Source organism: Silene latifolia, chromosome 3 (assembly GCF_048544455.1).
Source record: "Silene latifolia isolate original U9 population chromosome 3, ASM4854445v1, whole genome shotgun sequence".
Lineage (NCBI taxonomy): Eukaryota > Viridiplantae > Streptophyta > Magnoliopsida > Caryophyllales > Caryophyllaceae > Silene > Silene latifolia.
The window spans coordinates 73418485-73426385 of record NC_133528.1 but is presented as its reverse complement, the minus strand read 5'-3'; positions in this window follow the sequence as shown (position 1 = coordinate 73426385).

Sequence of the window (7901 nt, the reverse complement as noted above, 5' to 3'; positions counted from 1 at the left end):
TGCGATTTACTACGCTCTTACATGCATTGGGGCACAACCATCTAACCAAACAAGACTAAGGTTTTTGAAGAAGTTTTGACTCGATAAAAGTAAAACAAACTTGAAAATTACAACTCGATGAACAAACTATAAATTACAAGCTACGAAACGACAAAGAACAAATGATATAAAACAAACGAAACAAGAAGAGGCACGGCCACCCACACGGCCTAAAGCCACGCCCACCCTAGTTCCTAGGTTAGATTCATTAGTTAGATAGATTTGCAAAGCGATGCGAGATGTACATTAGAAAATGATGATAAAAGAGGTCAGAAAGCTTTGCCTAAAACCGGGTGCTCTACACGGCCTAAAGGGTCGAATTAGGTCAAGTTCGCTAATTAATTTAACTCATCGAGTGTTAATAAGAAGGTGCTAATCACGCACTCTTATACTAGCGAGAAATTATGTGAAAGAGAGAGATGCATTCAATTAAGTTACAGAATTGTTAATCGGTTTTTAAAGCTACGTCGATGCCACCTAACGTGTCTAATTAGGTTATTAAATTTATCTAATGTCATCTAAATGAGTCATATGTTAACAATCAGAGGTCGAACTAACATGTGAATGGCCCTAGGGTATGTCGAATTAAACGAAACAAGAGAGGGGTCAAAAGCGAGGAGCGAAGTTAGAATTCGTTTTATTAATGCCCTACCTTGAACACGAGGATATGTAAATGAGACGGGGGATACGACCGACTGATGTAGCGGATTTATTTCCCATCTCAAGTCAACGCGGGTGTTCGTGATGGTACTTTAACTCATACTCGGACTAAACTAGTTTCATAGTTAACGATAACAAACGATAAACAAAATAAAACGAAACAATAAAAAACAAACATAAAAAAACGAAATAAAAGGGAGAAGAGGAGGATTTGATGCACCCTCAACCTACATGTATCGTTGACACCGTCTTGGGTCATAATCGATCGTAGATTTTATCTCGAGAGGCCGTCGTCGATGAAGAAACAAAGCAAACAACACGTTTTTTGCAAATCTGGACAGCAACTTTCAAACTGCGATTTCTCTCTCGTTTCACTGTGAAAATTCGATTTAAAAGATGTTTCGAAAACTAGAAAGAGAGGAGAACGGAGATCTTAAAACAATCCCTGCTCGTTTTAAGTTATTGGGCACGAAAAACGAGCACAAACAGAACTGGACAGAAAGGAAAAGCTGCGAAAACAGAGTGTATAACACTCTGTTTTTCGAGGGGATTCGTGTACTCTCAAGGGCAATTTGGCTCGTAAATCTTTGTCTAAGATGTAGATGGATGTTGTGTGGTTAATTTGGAACAAGAAACGCGAATTTTAATGGAGGTTTGATGGTTGAACGAAGGGTTTCAAAGAGGACACACAAACTGATTCTCAGTTTGTATGTCGGTTTAGTCGAGGGTTTATGAGAGGCAATTAGAGTTTATTTATGGAGTTTAAAGCTTGTGAATGACGGTAGTATGTATGGAGAACTTAGGGGAATGAAAGTATGGTGAAGGGGGGGGGGGGGGTATTTATAAGGAGTTTCGAAGGGTAGAAGTAGGGCAACAAGCAGTCGGGCCTGTTTCGCATAGCTGCTGCCCATCAGCTATTTCGTGAGGTTTTTAGGGTTTGTATGGGGGGTTTGCTTGGTGGTTAAGCTAAGGTAATATGGGTAGGATACTAGGGTATGGTGTAGGGTTAATGGGCACGGGTTTAGGTGGTGTTTGGAGCGGGTTTTGGGCTCGGGATTTGAGCACGCAAAACAGGGGGGGGGGGGGGGCTGCTTGTGTTGCGGGCTGTTTGGGGAGTATTTGGGATGGACTTGTGGAAATGTTTCAAGGTGGTCTAGGTGCTGGGTTATTGTGGGTAATGTGGAGCACGGGTTGGTGGTGATGGGTTGCGGGTTTGGACCAAGTTTGAGTCGGTTTAGAACGAGATTTGGGTATGGATATGGGGGTCCGAACTGGGTTGGATGGGTAGAAGCCTAGGTTGGTTAGTGTACTCGAGATTCGTGCCAACTCGTAAAGAAAACGGGCTCAAAAACCGAGCTATAATCGAGCTCCAAAACGCGTGGTTAAAACGAGATTTCGATTTTCAAATTCGATTTTTCAAATCAAATAACATATCAAAATAAATGATTTTTCAAATCAAATACACTCATAAAATGATTTTTCAAATCAACTATTTATTTTATTTTCAATAAAATAAACTTGAGAAAATAAATTCAAAATAAAGTAAAATGAATTCACCTTAAAAACTTTAATTTAAATATCATTTAAATTAATAAAATACTCCGTCGACAACGCTCATTCTACATCGTAACACGAACCCAAATAATGACAATGACAACTATTAAATACATGTGTCCTATCATCATCGGGTGTTTGTCGGGTTCTCTATAAATTCCAATATCGACGGATACGGGTATCTACAGAGCCCCCACTTTGACTGAGGCTTGGACAAGACGAAAGTCAAAGTATACCCCAGGTCCCTTTCGACCTGAGGATTCCACGGGTCGTTTATAGTCCATTAGACTTGCGTATATAAGCTCGCCAGCCATAAGAAGAGATCATACCTGAAACTTCGTCGGGGATTAACTCTTGCTTCTGTTGCGTCGAATTATCATCGTTGGTCATCGACCCATAAATTGCATAAATGGTGGGTTGAGCCTTATCCTCGGGCGCCTACGTATCCGTTTCTGACAGAATCAAACCCGCGTCGTAGTTCGGCAACTGCTGACACATGCCCAAAGTTTATCATCTGCTGGCATTTGTCTAAAATTCATCATCTGTTGACATTTGCCCAAAGCTTATCATCTGCTGGCAGGTGCCCAAATGGGACGGGACTTTCCAAGGAGGCTGTCGCCGCTTTCATCATTTGCTTTCAGCTACGGAATTCTTCCATTTCATACTCTTGTATTGAATTGATTTATTGGTGGATGTCATCCTTTACATCTTGATAATGGTCTCTGAAGCCAACGGCTTCAGAGCCCCTAGTTTGCAATGGCTCTAAAGTCGAAGACTTTAGAGTCCCCAGTTGAAGCATATCCTGCTACATTTGAAGCACAAAAACGTACTAGCAATAATCATCACATAAGCACATTTGGATCATCGATCCTAAAATTAGATCATTTGAAAGATTGGGTCATCGACCCGAAAATGGAATTTTGAAAACTTTGAATAATTGGGTCATCGACCCGAATTTCGAATTTGGCATCATTTAGAATATTGGGCCATCGGCCCTGCAAAAATTGAATTTTGAATTTTTGAATTTCGAAGGATTGGATCATCGACCCACAAAGATTCCACTACCTGGATCATCTATCCACAATTCGCAAAAAGTTTTTGGAATTTTGAAATTTTGAAATTTTTTGAAATCGAACCTTGATGGGTGAGCATGAAATACGACTCAGACACTCCGTATGACCCGTAAACAACGTGGGCGTAGACCGCTACCGTAAAACAAAAAGGAAAATAAAACCGCAAGTGTGCACGGGTTTTAATTCAATTATTGACTTGCTGGGGGTAGAAATGTAAATTGGCCATTATGATGCCAAGAGATGCGATGAATGAGCGAAAACCCGACGCATCGTGCTAAATACTGGTGTGAACTGGGGCGGGCCTAAGAGGCGTGCGACCCGAGGCCCACATGGCCAAAAGAAACGCTACCCTAGGGGTGTCACCCTAGGTGTTTCCTTCCTCCTATACTTCCTCATATATAAGGAACAGTTGCACTGCAAAAAACAAAATTTATTCTGCTTTCCCAAATAGGTGCAAACGACATAAATCATTATGAATAATCTAGTGAGTGCTATGTGAGCATGGGAGACATACTTCACTGTCGCAGAGAGACAAGAATTAAAGACCGCTCAACTGGCGCAATTACTTCCCTTACGCCAGATCCGCCTTCAACCTGCTTTGTTAGAACACTGCCTTAGCTATTGGGATCCTTGTAACCATGTCTTTGCTTTTCCTGAGGGGGAGATCTGCCCTTTACCGGAAGAGTTTTCTGCCCTGGGAGGATGGGATGCTGATGCCATACCGGCTATACCAAAATTTCATTCGGGGTGCCACGGAATATATCTAGACTGTCTTGGCCTATCCAGGACGGAGTCTGAGGATATAGTTACTGGTGACGAAGTCAACCTTCTTGCTATTCATCGGAAATTTTGCATTTTGCGAAACAGTACTTCACTGTCAACGTACTGTCGCAGAGCATTTGGATTGATTATGTTACATCTTTATGTCTTCGAAGATAGAATGAACAGGACAACTTGCGTAGGACAAGCGAAGCTCATGTCTATTGTATCTCAGATGGAGACGGGACATAATCCTTCCTGGATTATTCTTGCTGAAACCATTAGGGGTTTAGATGCTAAGAAAACGAACCCTGATGTAGAATGGTCGGGATGTTCCCGTCTGTTGCAGGTAACAAAATCTATCCTCTTGATTTCGCTTCTCTTCGTTTCACCACAAATTCTTGTGTGATTGCCACGACTTATGTATTTTTTGCCACGATTTTGTTGCATTCTGCCACGATTCTGCCACGATTTTGTTGCATTCTGCCATGATTTTGCTGCATTCTGCCACGATTGTGCTTCTGTTGTCTTTTTCCTTTTTTCTTTTTTTTTTCTTTCTCTTTCTTTTTTTTCGTTGCAGGTGTGGCTTTGTGAGAGATTTTGGCTCTTTGCCCCGCCGCGTGAGCCAAACTCGTACCTTGCCCGTATGCTGACTATGCGTGCTAAGCGGTATGAAGACGAGCATCAAAATGACCTTGCTTATTGGCGAAACAAGATGACAGAAGGAGGAGGTCGCCCTCTTTGCTGGTTTATGCCTTGGCTTCGCCTCAAATCTTTTACTATCCTTCCGGAAGATGATAAAACCAGACGTTTGCAATTATTGGGTTTGGAAAGGTCTATTCACATTTACCCCGACCGCGTTTTGCGTCAGATGGGCCACAGACAAGTAATTCCCAAGTGCGAGGCTGTTCTGGGACGAGCAAGAGAGCTACATCCCTCTATATGTGATGACTGGCTCGAAAGGTGGCACCAAAGGCGTCTCTGGTATGTGTCTGCGCGCCTCAGACTACTTGGGTATCCCCGTCCTACACTAAGTGGCTTAAAAAGAAGACTGAATCAGGTAAGGACTTGTGTCGGAAGGATGAGCTTGTCGACATCAGATATTATGACAAAGGCAGAAGCAGTCGCGACTTCTTCGCTAACGATCTTTCGTCTGCATCTGGACTCGAAACTAAGACCGAGAAAATTCCTAAGACTGACTCACAGGCGACAGGTGTGTGGAAACGGTTGGGTTCAAAGGCACACTGGGGCTCAGCCTTGGAAGGAAGACTTGGTCCTCGCTTGAGTTTAAAAGATAGGCTGGGCCCTCAGGAGGAAATGATGATCCCCCCCAAGAAGCGTGCTAGACAGAACGCGACTACCCCTCCCCCTCAGGAGCCTCGGTCACGTGACTCAAAAGGCAAGGGGAAAAGGAAGATGTAGGAGCCTTCGACTCCAATCTATTATTTAATACTACTACTTATCATTTGTTGCTTGCTGTTGCTTTTTTTTTTAAGGTTGCAATGGGCATTGCCCGACTTTAATAAGACTTACTATTTATTACAATTCCCAGTTTCTGCATAAAATTTCATTTTATTAAAGGAATGGTCGGTTGTACTCTTATAAAGAGCTTCCTACGTATCTGTTATCAACAGAATCAAACCGAGCTCGTAGTTCCACAAAACAAATGCGCTACAAACCTCAGTTTATAACGCCCAAAAAGCAGCGAAGCAAAGTGCCGCGGCTTAGACTCGCTCGCAAGCACTGCAATTCAAAATTTTATTTTGCGACATTGAGAATGAGCTCTAAGGATAATATTTCTTCAGTTGATCCAAATTCGTCGGATTTGCGAAGTCGTTTCCATCTAGATCTGTTAGTCTGACTGCGCCTCCCGATAATATTTTCTTTACCAGGTAAGGACCGGCCCAGTTTGGCTTGAATTTTCCCCTCGGGTCGATTGGTAGTAAAGCGCGGACAGACTTTAGGACCAAATCCCCATCCTTTATTCCTCGAGGCTTTACCTTTTTGTTAAATGCTCTTTGTATCCTTTTCTGATAGAGTTGAACATGGTGTAGCGCATTTAACCGTCGCTCGTCGAGCATGACCAAAGAATCATACCTAGCCTGCAGCCAGTCCACCTCCGGAACCTGACTTTCTAGCAGAATTCTCAAAGAAGGTACCTCTAATTCGATAGGCTGAACTGCTTCCATCCCATATGTCAAATAGAACGGAGTTGCTCCAGTGGCTGTGCGAATAGACGTCCTGTATCCCCATAGTGCGAACGGTATCTTCTCTGGCCATTCGCGATAATAGTCGGTCATTTTTCTGAGAATCACAGTGATTGTCTTATTAGCGGCTTCCACTGCGCCATTTGTTTGAGGTCGATAAGGTGACGACTTGTGGTGCTTGATTTTATACTTTTCAAGTATCACAGCTTTCGGCACTGAAGTGAGTGCCATGATCGCTAATGAACTCATGCGGCACCCCATATCTGCAAATGATTTCATTCTGAATGAACTTTGCTACCTGCTTCGCTTGTAGCACTTTGTATGATTTCACTTCTACCCACTTCGTGAAGTAATCGATGGCGACTAGCATGAAACAATGCCCACCTGTTCCAGATGGGTTGACCTTTCCAATAATGTCGATTCCCCATGTTGAGAAAGGCCATGGTGATGTCAAAGTATACAACAGTGATGGTGGCACGTGTTGTATGTTCGCGAAGATTTGGCAATTATGGCAATGTCTGACATATTCGCGACAATATGTCTCCATCGTGGTCCAATAATACCCTAATCTCATGATTTTACGCACTAGCATATGGGCATTCATGTGTGGGCCACACTCCCCGTCATGGACTTCTTCCATGACTCTTTTTGCAGTTGGTGAGTCTATGCATCGCAGAAGGATATTTTGCGCGGTCTTCTTGTACAATTGTCCATCATTGGTTCTAACGAACTGAGCGGCTAGCATTCGAATAGCGCGCTTTCCGCGGCTATCCATGTCGGGTGGATACTCTCCTGATTCTTTGAATTTCAGAATAGCATGATACCAAGGTTCAGCCTCGGTTTCTTCTGTGTCTCTGATTACATTAACGTAAGCAGACGATGATCTTCGTTCGACACATATTGGCATAGTATCCATATGATCAGGTATGTTGATCAGAGCAGCTAGCTTTGATAGTGCATCAAAGAAACTGGTTTTCATCTCTGGGGAGGTGCACGTATTTGACATCGGCGAACAACTTTTCTAGTTCCTCTATTTTCGCTTGGTACGGAGCCAGGCTATCACTTCGGGTTTTCCACGTCCCGGCCACTTGATTGATCACTAGCGACGAGTCCCTATATACTACAAGCTTTTTGATGCCTAGCTCGAGAGCACTGTGCAAACCGAGTAGGCACGCTTCGTATTCGGCCGTGTTATTAGTAACATTAAATTCCAACTTGATCGAAATGGGAACATGTTCACCTTCTGGTGAAATGAGTAGAACTCCTATCCCGTATCCCCTGCAGTTCGATGCTCCATCGAAATAGAGGTCCCACGTATCGTTGTCTATGTGAACGATATCTTCGTCGGGAAACGACCACGTATCTACAACCTCAGTTTCTTCTATCGGGTTATCCGCCAGGAAGTCTGCAACCGCCCTTCCCTTTATCAATTTTAGCGGTACGTATTTTAGATCAAACTCGGAGAGCATTAAAGTCCATCTCGACACCCTGGCGTTTAGAACTGGTTTTTCAAAGAAGTATTTGATTGGGTCCATCTTCGAGTGGATGCAGACACTATGACTGAGCATGTAGTGTCGTAACTTCTTTGTCGCCCACACTAAAGCCAAAC